The sequence below is a fragment of the Heterocephalus glaber genome, unplaced genomic scaffold (genome assembly GCF_053883595.1).
Source record: "Heterocephalus glaber isolate CG9 unplaced genomic scaffold, H.glaber_assembly_v1.0 deba00001773, whole genome shotgun sequence".
NCBI classification, from domain to species: domain Eukaryota; kingdom Metazoa; phylum Chordata; class Mammalia; order Rodentia; family Bathyergidae; genus Heterocephalus; species Heterocephalus glaber.
The window spans coordinates 118771-132097 of NW_028258463.1; positions in this window are offsets into that span (position 1 = coordinate 118771).

Sequence of the window (13327 nt, forward strand, 5' to 3'; positions counted from 1 at the left end):
TCTCTCCTTTCTGCACCGTCTCTCCTCTTTGGCCAGGCTCCTCCCCAACAGGTACTCAGCAGCCTGCTATTCTTTTCTCCTTTCCCATGGAACCAGCTCCCAGGGGTGGGGTGCAGGGGGCTGTCTTAGCCATTTGAGTCTCAACGGGAGCATGTAACTAACCTCTCCTAGGAATATGGTCTCAAAGTTTTTAAACAGTGACACTCAGCCAGGTGTGGTAGTGCATGCCTGTAATCCTTAGCTCTCTGGGAGGCTGAGGTAGGAGGATGGTAATTTGAGCTCAGGCTGGGCGATTTAGTGACTTAGCCAGATCTTACCTCAAGATAAAAAATAAAGAGGGCTTGGGGTATAGCTCAGTGCAAAGGCTTGGGGTTCAATCCCCAGTACAAAAACAACAACAGCAGCAACAACAATGACACTCAGAGTAAAACGTATTTTACATAGTGATCAAGGAAATATACATACTAGTAGATAAAACAGAAACCTAAGTTTCATAAAACAACACTTATCCAAACCAATTATGATGCATTCTGATATGTTCTGTTCTCTTCCTTTCTATCACATATATTCTTCTATTTATAGTATATGCACATATATAAAAATAGTCTCTATACAAACAAGTATATCTTAGTTCATGTATAATATAGATTATTTATGTATTTGTATTATTCAATTTATATTATGTCGTATATAAAATAACTCTGAAGTATTGCCAAAGATCAAGACTTGCTGACTAAACTGAACTCATGATCCTATAGCGGGTTAAAACTTCCAGCCTGAAACCAAGGATCCCAGGAGGAAGAGACCAGATAACTCCCTGCCCCGGTTGTGGATTAAAAGGCTCTGTTCTGGGCCAGGGATTTAGCTCAGTGGTTCCAGTGTGTGCCTCACAAGCGCAAGGTCCTGAGTTTGATCCCCAGTACCAAAAAAAAAAAAAAAAAGGGCTCTGTTGTTGGTGAGAAAAGCGGAAAGCTTTGCCTAAAGCCACAGAGGCACACAGGTGGAGGTAAGGGTAAGGATGAGCTTTTGCATAAGTTTTTGGGAGCTTCAGAATCAAACTGTTTCCAGAAAAACAGGGAAGTCACCCATCCTTTGCTTGTCTATCAGCCTGCAAGCTAACTTTATCTTAGCTAGGGTTCCAGCAAATCTTCCAAATGCCACCATACCTAAGTGCCAGGGAAGGCAAGATTTATGTAGACTCAGCCAGACAGGAAGTGCTCTGAGCTACGATTGTACTTATGGGTTTTTTCCATAACAAAATCAGGACATGTGGCCTCACAAGTACTTATGAGGACAATAGGGTAAAATATATAAAACTGGAACTGTCCTAAAAAGTCTCCAACTTGGGATCACATGATTACCATGACAAATGGAGAAATTGATGTCCAGTCAGGTGGTGAGAGAAGTCTTCTCTTACAGGCACCCAGGTCTTGCCCTCTGATTTGGAGGAAAAGCTGTGGGTTTCCAGAACCTTCTGGAATTCCAGAATCTTCTGCTAATACCCATGAGGGTGTTCAGTTATTAAATACTTCAGTGGATCTGTAGAGGACTGGATCCTGATTGGTAAGAGAAGCAGAGAGTAAAGGGGAAATGAAAAGCCTTCAAAGTGTTTTCTAATTTTGCTTATAGCTGCTTGGGCTCCCAGCTTCTTGTTCCTTGGCCCTGATCCAATCTCTCTTCAGCCCCCTACTGTCCACCACATCCCCATATAACCCTCAGCCAATGCTGTCATTAGCAACCTGAACTGCCAAAGGTAACCGTTGTTATTGAGGAATGAGGAGAGACTGGGCTGGGCTGAAATTACGCAATTTTTTTTTTTTCTGAAATTACACAAGGCCTTGTTTTTGGTACAGGGGATCAAAATCGGGACCTTTCGGCGCTTGCAAGGCAGGCAGTGGAATCACTGAGCTAAATCCCCAGCCCCACAATTGGGTTTTCTTCATGGATGGGTTCCCCGTAGGACAGTGATATAATAGTTTCCTTGCCATTTGAGGCCTCAAAGGCTGGGATTCCTCCCTTCTCCGCTAAGACTCAGGTTTCTAAAGCCTGAGTAGGCCAGGCATGGTGGCTCATGACTATAATCTCACAATGTGGAAGGCTGAGGCAGGAGGATCACTGAGTTCAAGGCCAGCCTGGACTACATAGCAAGAGCTTATGTCAAAAGAAAGAAAGAAAAGGAAGGAGAAAGGAAAGAAGGGAGGAAAGAAGCAAGGAAGGGAGGATGGGAGGAAGGGAGAAAAGGAAGAAAGGGGGAAAGGAAGAAAGGAAGAAAGAGCCAACCTGAACAAGAAATCAGCTCTGTGACAGGCTGTATGGACACCATCCTCCAATCTTCCCTATCACAATTTCTTCTCCTTCCAGCCTGTATTAGTCAGTTCTCTGTTGCTGTAACAAAATATTTGAGGCTGGGTATTTTACAAGGAAAAGAGATGTACTTGGCTCATATTTCTGGAGCTCCAAGGGCATGGTGCCAGCATTAGCTTGGTCCTGGTGAAGGCATCATAGAGGATGGCATTCATGGTGGAATCCCACGCAAGAGGCAGAGATAACACAGCAGGACGAGAAGCCAGAGAAACTGGGGTCCCACAAGAACTACTTAATCCCTTCCAAGTGGACAGCTTCAAGGACCTAATCACCTCCCACTAGGTTCTAACTCTTTTTTTTTTTTTTTTGGTACCGGAGATTGAACTTGTGTCCTTGCACTTGTGAGCCAGGCGGTGGAACCACTGAGCTAAATCCCTGGCCCTTCGGTTCTAACTCTTGAAAGTCCCACCATCTCTTAACATCACCACACTGGGACCAAGTTTACAACATATAAACCCTTGGAGGACAAACCACATTCACACACGGCCCTCGTCCCTAATAGCACACACAGCCAGTGGAATGGGCATCTCCAGCCTGAGCCTCCTGGGAGCTCCTCAGAGTAGCTGGAGTGGGACTGTGGAAAGGAGATTGTTTCCAACATACACTCAACAGCTTGCTTTGGGTGCCAGGGCAGGAAGCCAGATGAGATGAAGAAGAACCCATTGTAGATCTTCTTCTCTCACAGCTTCCAAGGAGAGAAAGTGAAGGGCAGATGCAGGCCTCTCTCAAGACTTCTTTTGATCTCTATTGTAATCAAACAAGCCCAGCTCAGCTCATGAGATCAACATCCAGCAGACCTAACCTCAGTGCAAGAAAATAAAACTTGGGCCGGGGATTTAGTTCAGTGGTTCTGGCACCTGCCTCGCAAGCTTAAAGTCCCAAGAGTTTGATCCCTGGTACCAAAAAAAAAAGAAAACTCAAAGTCTCTTCAATCATTTGCCTGATTACAATGCTCCAAACTCTGACCTCACTCTTCCTTGGTCCTGCACCTTCTGAAACCATGCTTTATGTCAAACCCCCAACTGTCGTTACTTTCTGCCATCTCTCTCCTTTGCCTACTTGTTTTCTATGTCTATGTTTCTGGGAATCTAATTGTCATTAAATTACAGGGTAATACTAATAGGGGGGGTGAGAACCCAGCTAATGGCTCACTGTTCCACTAAGCAACAATTGTAGCAATCACCAAGCTAAAGGCTCCCGAGCATTAGCTGGAGGTTGCTGGGGTTTCCTGGCCTACGCTCTCTCCACACCCCTGTCTGAACAACCTAATACACTTCACAGGGCAAACTGAAAACCCAGAGGCAAATGAAGATGCAAATGATATGACTGAAAGGAATAAGAAGTTGAGTCATAGCAAAAGTAGAACCACAGGGAGTTTTCTATGTTTCAAAAATATCCTGGAAAATGAAACTAAGTAATTGTATAAATTATTAAAGGAGTCTGGGCTTGATTGGGTTGGAGGGGTGATGAAGCTGGGGTAATATTGGCCCATCCCTCATTTTTTCCAGATTCAGCCTGATGAGGGGCACGTGTAAGATAAACACACAGCCCTGGAGAGCAAATCCACACCCACAGACATTCTGGAGACTGCCAGTAGCACCACAATTTCATCCAACACATTGTGCTCACACTGGGACAGAAGAAAAGCAGTACAGGTTCCTGACCTTAAAATGTCCACTGTCTGAGAGGCTAAATAGACTCTAACTGATACCTAACACTTTCAACCCACTTCTCAATTTAGGAAGCATTTCACAAGATCTCATCTGTGAGGAGCACAGGGATTATTATTTTCATTCTACAGATGTAGAAGCCAAGGCTCAGCAAAGTCATATTCAAGGTCATATAGGGCCCACATTTCTGCAGTTTTGGGGGGTTTTTTAGATAGAGTCTTATGTAGTCCAGGCTGGCCTTGAACTCACTACAGAACAGGCTGGCCTTGAACTTGCAGCAATCCTTCTGCCTCAGCTACTCAAGTGCTGGGATTACATGTGTGTGCCACCATGCCCGGTGTCTTCCCTTTTCTAAAAAGTTTTACTTTTATGAGTTTGCGGTATATAATGATTACATTCACCCTGGGAAGTTGGTATATGTACATTTTTGTTTTGTTTTGTTTTGTTTGTTTTTTCAGACAAGGCCTCACTGTAGTTCAGGCTGGCCTTAAACTCACTGTGTAGCCCAGGCTGGCCTTGAACTTGCAGCGATCCCCTTGCCTCAGTCTCCCAAGTGCTTGGATTACAGGTGCGCACCACCATGCCCAACCACCACATCTTAATTCTTTCTACTTCCATTTCCCTTCCTCCCTATCTGTTCTTGAAGAAGTCATCCTTTGTCACCACTCCACCATCTCAAACAACTCCTAGAGATGCTCATAAACAAGAAGGAACAGCGCTCTCCCTGCCACTGGAGTTAGAGTATCACTGGGGACAGAGTTTGCTTGAAACAATGGCTCTCTTTCTAATTAGAGACCCTCTCCCTAGAACCCAGACTTGGATTCATGAAGGCCTGGCTTGTGAAGTAAATCCTGACGGTAGATGCTATCTTATGCTTGAAAAATAGAAGTAAATGTCACACGAATGTTCAGGATTCAGATAATAGGAGTGTTTTAGTTCAAGATGTGTCATAAATCAAATGTAATCAGGTGTTAAAATAGAAATTTTAGCTGAATCACAAATAGATAGCAAATTCCAAAGTGCAGTGCTAGACCAGGATTTTCAAAGTAACCAAGGATATTTCAGGCACAAAAGAGTTCAAGGAAGACTTTAGATGAGGATTTCTTTGGTGAGAGCTGTGCTATGAATTCCACCCCAGCCCTAAAGTCAAATGTTTCAAGGCAGAGAAACCAAAATGGTAAAAGGTAGGGTAGAGTAGAAGGTGACATGTGAGAACCATATTCGTGGAATTTCTGGGGCAGAAGTGTGATTCATGGGCGACAGAGAGGGTTGACCTGGAATAGGCAGTCTTATTCAAGATGGCAGCCTGGAAGGACAAAATACCTCAGCCAAGAGAAGCTGCAGGTATGGCCAGATCACTAGGGATGAGGAAGGAGTAAGCAATGACCTCAAGGAAAGTGTTATTATCTGAGCTGAGAGGTCCTGGCCATGGGGTACATAAAGCACTCACAATTCTGTCAGCAGGAAACACCTGCCAAGTCCAGGGAGCATCAATGCCAGGTCCCCATGCCAGGAATGGGCAAGTGGAAACTTACCTGCTTCTTCCCACTCCAATGCTACAAGACTCAGAAATCACAATCTAAAAGGTGTGAGAGGCAGCAATGCCACCTCTTGGTGTTCAGTCTGAGCTGCAGGACAGGGGAGAAGCCTCAATTTTATGTCATTTTGAAGTTTTAATGGTCATGTAAACATTTTAATCATTGAGTTGAGATGATTCAAACTTAAGGCCACCAAGAAAAAAAAAACCTAGAAATTCATGGGATTCAGGGGCACAACTGGATAGGAGGAGTAACTTCTAATGTTCTATAGCATGGTTACATGACACTTCTGGCAACAATTAATTGAATATTTCAAAATAGTAAAGAGGAATTTGAATATTCCCAACACAAAGAAATGAAAAATATCTGCGGTGATCGACATGTTAATTACCCTGATCTGATCATTACATGTTGTATACATGTATTAAAACGTTATACTGCAACCTATGAATATGTACAATTACTATGTGTCAGTTAAAAGCAAAAATATATTTTTGTTTTGTTGGTACCAGGGATCGAACTCTGGTCCTTGTGCTTGCAAGGCAGGCGGCAGAACCACTGAGCTAAATCCCCAGGCCCCCCCCAAATATATTTTTAAATTAGGTGTGTTGGTATATGCCTGTAATCCCAGCTACTTAGGAGATTGAGGCAGAAGGATCAAAAGTTTGTGGCCAGTGTAAACAATTTAGAGAGATCCATCTCAAAAACAAAACAAAACAAAAATACTATCTCAAAAAAAGAAAGAAAATCATGGGGTTGGCCTGAATTTTTAACCAGATGCAGAAGATGTGCCAGCCCCCCACATTTAAAGGGCTAATGGGAGAGAAAACTTAATTTTCTGCAATTCCCTACATGATATAGATGGTAGGCATATCATATATTATGCTGGTCTAATGTAACAATTGTTCAAAGAATGTACTGATTTTTTTTTTTTTTTTTTTGCTGTACCGGGGAATGTACTGATTTATTAATTTGCTTTACTAAGAAAGCTAGAAACAGTGATGCCATTAAAAAATAGACCCCAATCCTCAGATGGAGGTAGGGTACTGGGAGCAGTTAAGCCAATGACTGAGAGGCCCCCACTTCAGTCAGGTCAGGCCTGGGGGAATCATCACTGAGGTCAGGCCTTGGTCACAGCCTGCAGCTGCTCGAACGCCACCAGCCTATTCCGAGGACGCCCTGAGACTCGAGGTTCTGCCAGCTTGGCTCGGACGGGAGAGATGGAGAATTATGCAGCTGAGCTAGTGCAAATGTAGCTTTGAGCACAGAATCTGCTCCGTTTGTTGGATGGGCTGGGTGGGAGGGGGGCATTGAGCAGTTGGTGCCACTTGCATCTTCACTCTCAATGTAGTATCAATAGGCTTCTTTGTACACAGGACTGCCTGGGGTAAGTGGCCTCACTTCAGCAGAAGCATGAAGGTGGACAAGAGAGGATGCAAATAGGCCATGAGGAAGTGACTCAAGGTGACTTAGAGGTCAAGCTTTTGGGACGAAGCCCAATGTGTTCATCCCACATATCCCAGTAATTCTGAAATCACACTGAGCATCAGGCTGAGACCCTCCTTCTTCCCGTCTCTCTACTCTCTCTGTCCTCCTCCCTCCCTCCCTCTCTCTCTCTCTCTCCACACACACACACACACACATGCTCATATTGTCTTTCTTTCTCTATCTCTCCCTTCCTCCTCCTCTCTCTCACTCATTCATGCAGCATTAAGAAGTAAAATACTAAAAAGGCAAGAGTGGAACCCAGCACTTCTGACGCACTCTTTCCCACTGCAATAGTGTTCCAACTGGCCTCTCTCCCTCAAAATATGCCTCATCAAGCCTGGTGTGGTAGTGCATGTCTGTAATGCCAGCCACTCAGGAGGATTCTAAGTTTGAGGCCAACATGAGTAATACAGGGAGACCATGTCTCAAGATAAAAAGAGCTAGGGATGTAGCTCAGTGGTAGAGCATCCCTTGGTTCAATTCCTAATACCACAAAAACAAAAAACCCAAAAAAATCCACCTCAAATATAGCGTGCATAACACTGCCAGATTAATATCCCCGAATCCCTATTTTAACCTCACGCCTTCCTTGAGTGTGAATCTTCCCAGATTCTGTTATCTAGAAGCTCTAATGCAGCCCTGGCAGGACTCAAATCACCCACCTTTTTGAGCTTCTCCAGTGCTTCTCTCTGTACATACAGCCTGCCTTCTGCAGCTCTGCTGCTCTGTTTGCTGCCCAAGATGCTCCAGACTCCCTTCCATAGCTGTTTCCATGCTTCCACCCAATCACAGGATTCCAGAGGCTTCAGCACGTGGGACAGAAGAGCAAGCAATGGCCTGAAACTGTGAGACCTGGAGCTGCCTGGCTCAGCCACTCTTTCAGATCTGTGGCCTTCAGGAGGCAGCCTTTATCTCTAGATCTTTCTTCCATCCTAAAATCATTAGACTGGATGTTTCTGAAGGTTGTTTTTTTTTCCCCTACTCAAAAGCTCTATGGGGTCGGGGATTTAGCTCAGTGGTGCCAGTCCTGAGTTCGATTTCCAGTACAACAACAACAACAACAAAAAGTTCTATGATTCACCCATTAGCCCTGCTTTTTTTTTTCTTTTTGTTTGTTGTTTGTTTGTTTTTGAAACAAAGTTTTGCTATGTAGTTCAGACGGCCTTGAAGGTCTTGAACTCACTATGTAGCCCAGGCTGGCCTTGAACTTGCTGTAATTCTCCTATCTCAGCCTCCCAAGTGCTGGGATTTCAGGCATGTACTACCATACCTGGGTAACCTTGATTTTAAGCAAACCTTTGCCTCTCAGATAATTCCCAAGCCCAAGTGAATCAAAATCTTATGACATACCATTTTCTCTTTTCCACCACCCTTTAAGCACATTTTCTCTTCCTTGGTCCACCACACATAGAACCAACAAAGGAAACATCTCTACCAGTAAAGAAGATAGTCTTTATTTTTTTCTTAGCATCTTCTGGATCTGAGTATTTATGATTTTAGGGCAACAACTTGATTTGAGGTCCTGCTTCAAATGGTTGAAGGATTTTAAAGGTTCTGCTGTCCAAACTTTAACTGGACATAAAAGGCTCCGGGTTCATTTGGGGGCCACAAGAACAAGATCCTCAAGGAGAGGAAGAGCAGAGGGTTAGTTGCAATATTTTCAAAATCCAAACTAGACTGAAATTTCATCACTCAAGAAAGGCTGGCTGGGGACTCCCACATTCCAAACACCTTGCCAAGTGATGACGAGATTGCCTGCTGCTAATGACTGCTTTGGTCCCTCTCCGGTTATCAAACATTGCAATGCCTACCCTTCTTTACCATCATAACCCCATTAGAGAATCCCATTCAGAAGGGACATGGGTTCATCCAGATGGATATGAATCTTCAGAAATGCGAGCATTTGCCTTAAGGCCTGAGTGCCCTTGGGCACCAATCTGAGACAACTCTTCTACTAGCTGAATGACCTTGAGTTAGTTTTCACGTCTCTGTGCCTCAGCTTACTATCTATGAGAAATAAAAATTGGGTTATCGTGAGAATTAAATAAAATAATTTATGTGAAACCTTTAGCACAATGGTTGGCACTGATGGTTGATATTACAATCAGGAATGAATAACTGTACCAAGTACTTACTGTCACCTGACTTTATGCTCTGGAGAGGGGGTTGGATAATGAGAGAATAAAGAGGGACTCAGGGCCCCAGGTTCTAATCATTATTCTCATCTCCTTGCTTTAACATAAGTCCCAAAGCACGCCTCCTCCCCTCACACCAATGCTATAAAAATAGGAAGTGGCTGGGCATGGTGGTGCACGCTTGTGATCCCAGCATTTGGGAGGCTGAGGGCAGAGGATTGCCACAAATTCAAAGGCCAGCCTGGACTCCATAGCAAGTTCAAGGCCAGCCTGAACTACATGGCAAGACCCTATCTCAAAAAAACACAAAAATAAGTAAATAAAATAAGTAATAAAAAGAGGAAGTAACATACAGGCAGCAGTATATTCACTTATTATGAGTAGCCCTTAGGAAAGCTCTAGAGTAAGTGAAGGTAAAATGTAAGAACTGGAGAAGCCTCAGAGGATCTGGTCTCCATTCACCCTTGAGGGATCTCTTTACAGATAGGAAAAGGAAATCCCAGAGAACAGCATCAAACTAATAGCAGGGAGGGCCTGGGATTTAGCTCAGTGGTTTTGCCGCCTGTTGCGCAAGCGCAAGGACCCGAGTTCGATCCCCGGTACCAAAAAACAAACAAACAATAGCAGGGCTAATTCAAGGAGACCTTGATTAATTGGAGATTCAGGGAAACAGTGCTCAATCAAGTTTTGGAAAGTTGTGAAGAAACCAATATTTATTGTTCTGTTAAACTAAATTTTCACTGTGAGACAGGAAGGTAGGGCGTGGCTAAAACTCTCTGGGAAAGGAGGCGTGACAAGATCCCAACACATGCGCAGAACAGTTCCGAAAGCCCTGCTTGTGGATATCTCGCGATAACTCGAGCAGATTTTTTTTGGATAGGATGGCCCAGTCAGCCGGAGGAGTGGGTGGCACGGAAAGGAGAATCCACGCTGAGTTTTTCCCTCTGTAGTTTTTCTTTCACAGTGGCCCACCCTCATGCTGTAGGTTGTACTTTTCCTACTTTTATTTGGCCCAAACTCACTGGGCAGAGCCTGTTTCTTTTCCTACCTTTAATAAAACTTTGTTACCATTTGTGCTTGTTTTAACCTATTCTTTGCTCAGGACAGAATGAATTTAGGAACCACCTCCAGAAAGGAGACTCCAGCACCCCCAAACCTGGTAACAACTGAAGGGTAAATCTTAACACCTATGTAGAAAGAGCCTTGTGTGGTTGATTTTGGGAGCTGGGGGTTGAGGGCAGGGTCATGATCTGGCTAGACCAGAGAAAGGAAGAGAGGGGAGGCGGAGGTAGGCAGGAGTCATTGGAGGTTCTTTCTTGAGCTGTGAAGTGACCAGCGAGGAGGACAAGGGTCAGAAGGGTCACAAAAGGAAAATGTGTAAGGCCCAGGTGACAGGTTAAATGGCTCCCCAAGGCAATCAAATCCACATTCGCTAGGTAGGGCTGCCCTATCCTTGGAAGTTACTTGGGGTGTGGCAGTGCTTGTGTTCAAGCAATGCCTATGTCATTCACCGCCCGTCATCCCCAGGAGCGCATCACTAGAAAAGGGTGGGGCCGGGGATTTAGCTCAGTGGTTCCACCGCCTGCCTCAAAAGCGCAAGGTCCCGAGTTGGATCCCCGTACCAAAAAATAAAATAAAATAAAGGGTGGGGACAGTACATTAAGATATTTTGCCAGCTGGACCGGGGTTTTAGCTCAGTGGTTCGAAGCGTTAGGTCCTGAGTTCGATCCCGATGCCAAAACAACAACAACAACAACAAGAAAGATACTTTGCCAGCCTGAGGCCAGGAGGATTGCAAGTTCAAGGCCAGCCTAGACAATGTATGGGACTCTGTCTCCAAAAAAAAAGCGGGGGTTAGGGATATATGTAGTGGTAGAGCACTAAATTATAAATATTAAAATTATATTCATGTTTTCAAAAGTTTCTTCTCAAAATTACAAATTATTAAAATTAAAACACAAAAGGTCAAGTTATAATTAACAAAAAAGTCTTACATAAAAATATTTAATATGAAAATTTTTATTTAATTATTGACTGTTCTTATTAACATTTTTATAAAAAATAAAACTATTCTCAAATTGTCTCAGTCCATTAGGGTCACCATTAAAAAAAATACAATGGGTAACTTTAAAACAACAGAAATTTATTACTCATAATCCTGGTGGCTGAAGTTCCAAGGTCAAGGTGCTAGAGGGTTTAGGATTTCTTCCTCAGAGATGGAACCTTCTAGCTGTGTCTTCACCTGGTGGAAGGAGTGAATGAACTCCCTGGGGTCTCTAATGTAAGGGAAGTAATCTCATTTATAAGCGTTTGGCCCTCATGACCTAATCATTTCTTAAAGGCTCCACTTCTTAATTTACTATTACACTAGAGATTAGGTTTCAACATATGAATTTGGGTGGGTGGGGAACACAAGCATTCAGGCCATATCACTATTCTAACATTCAATCTCCATCTAGTGACCAAGGTAAAAAATCTGTATCATGCTTCACACAGCATGCTGCTACTTAATGCACATTAAAGAATATTATGAATTGTAAAATATTGCTCAGTCGTTATGTGCAACTTTTTCAAATACCACTCTAATTAGTGTGACCCACAAATAGAACACAAAGAGAAGAAAGAAAATGGATGCATGGCACTGCTGGGAAACAATCCTTCATTATGCAAGAATCTATTGCATTCATGTTATCTGAGAGGAAGGATTTGACAAGTTAATTTGTCTTTTCTCTTACCTAAGGCCCCTGCCACTCAAATCCAAAGGGTTCTGTCTCCCACACAGGCAGCACACACATACACACAGTTCATTTTGTTTCAAAGACACTGGGCACACACAAGCTGCAAAGAAGCATTACCCAGGGACTCGACGAGAAGTCACTGTGAGAAGGGATGTTTAGGATAATGTCATGCTGTTTCCATGCTAAGGACAGAATACAAAGTGGCAAAGGCACAGATGTTTTTAAAATAAATGTGCAGGCCCAGGGATTTAGCTCAGTGGTTCAGTCACCTGCCTTGCAAGCCCAAGGTCCCCAGTTCGATCCCCAGTACCAAAAAAAAAAAAAAATTAAAATAAGTAATAAAATAAAATAAATGCCCATTTGTGATATAATGTCTTATAAAGCTCTGTACCCAGAGAAGGGCCTCTCTTGCTTTTCATCTAAAGGTAGTATTTCCAGGACGGTAAGAATGAATTGGTATGAAAACCTGGAGCTTAGGTAGAATCATCTTGGAAGTAGAACTAAGAAGCACAGTTGAGTACAGAATATCTTCTCTGTAACTCAAATGTGTAAGTAGTGTACTGTGGTCCTGAGTCTTAGACTAATTAAGTCCAGTTGTTTGGCTTCTCTTAGATAAGAGACTTTGTCAGCCCATAAAGCTACAGATGAAGGCTGGAGATGTAGCTCATTAGAAGTCCACTTGAGTAATGTGTGAGGTCCTGAGTTCAATCCTCAATATTGCAAAAAAAAAAGAAAGAAAAAGGAGAGCGTAGATGATTGAAATATTTTAGAAACTAAACATTTTAAGGTCAGTGTGGTGATGCACACCTGTGATCCCAGCACTCAGGAGACTGATTTATAAGGATCATGAGTTGGAGGCCAGCCTGGACTACATAGCAAGACCCTGTCTCAAACAAAAACAAAAAATAAAAAATAAAACCAAACAAAAAAAACAAAGCAAGCAAAAATTAAACATATTAATGTACTTAATGCATTGAATTTGCGGCTTTAATTTGAAATACTGATATTTCAAAATGTCTATCAAAGTGCTCCATGCTTTGAAATATAGTTTACATCTCATATTTTAAAAAGTAGAATGATGATTTAAGGTTTATAATAAGCAAACAATAGTTCCCCATTAGTTTTATTTTTTTTTTGGTATTGGGGACCCCATTAGTTCTAGTACCAAGCACATTTTTTATTTTAGTTCTTCATCCTGTCTCAAAAAAAAAAAAAGAAACAAAACAAAATAAAAATTAGGCATATGCACCCATATGGTAAATGAGAAAATACAATTTTTAACTGGCTTATTATAATCACAATGTAATAATGTAGAAGCTCATGTATAGAATGTATAAAAATTATATATATGAGGGTGTTTGCACTAAAAAATGTTTTATTTGTGGTATAAATGG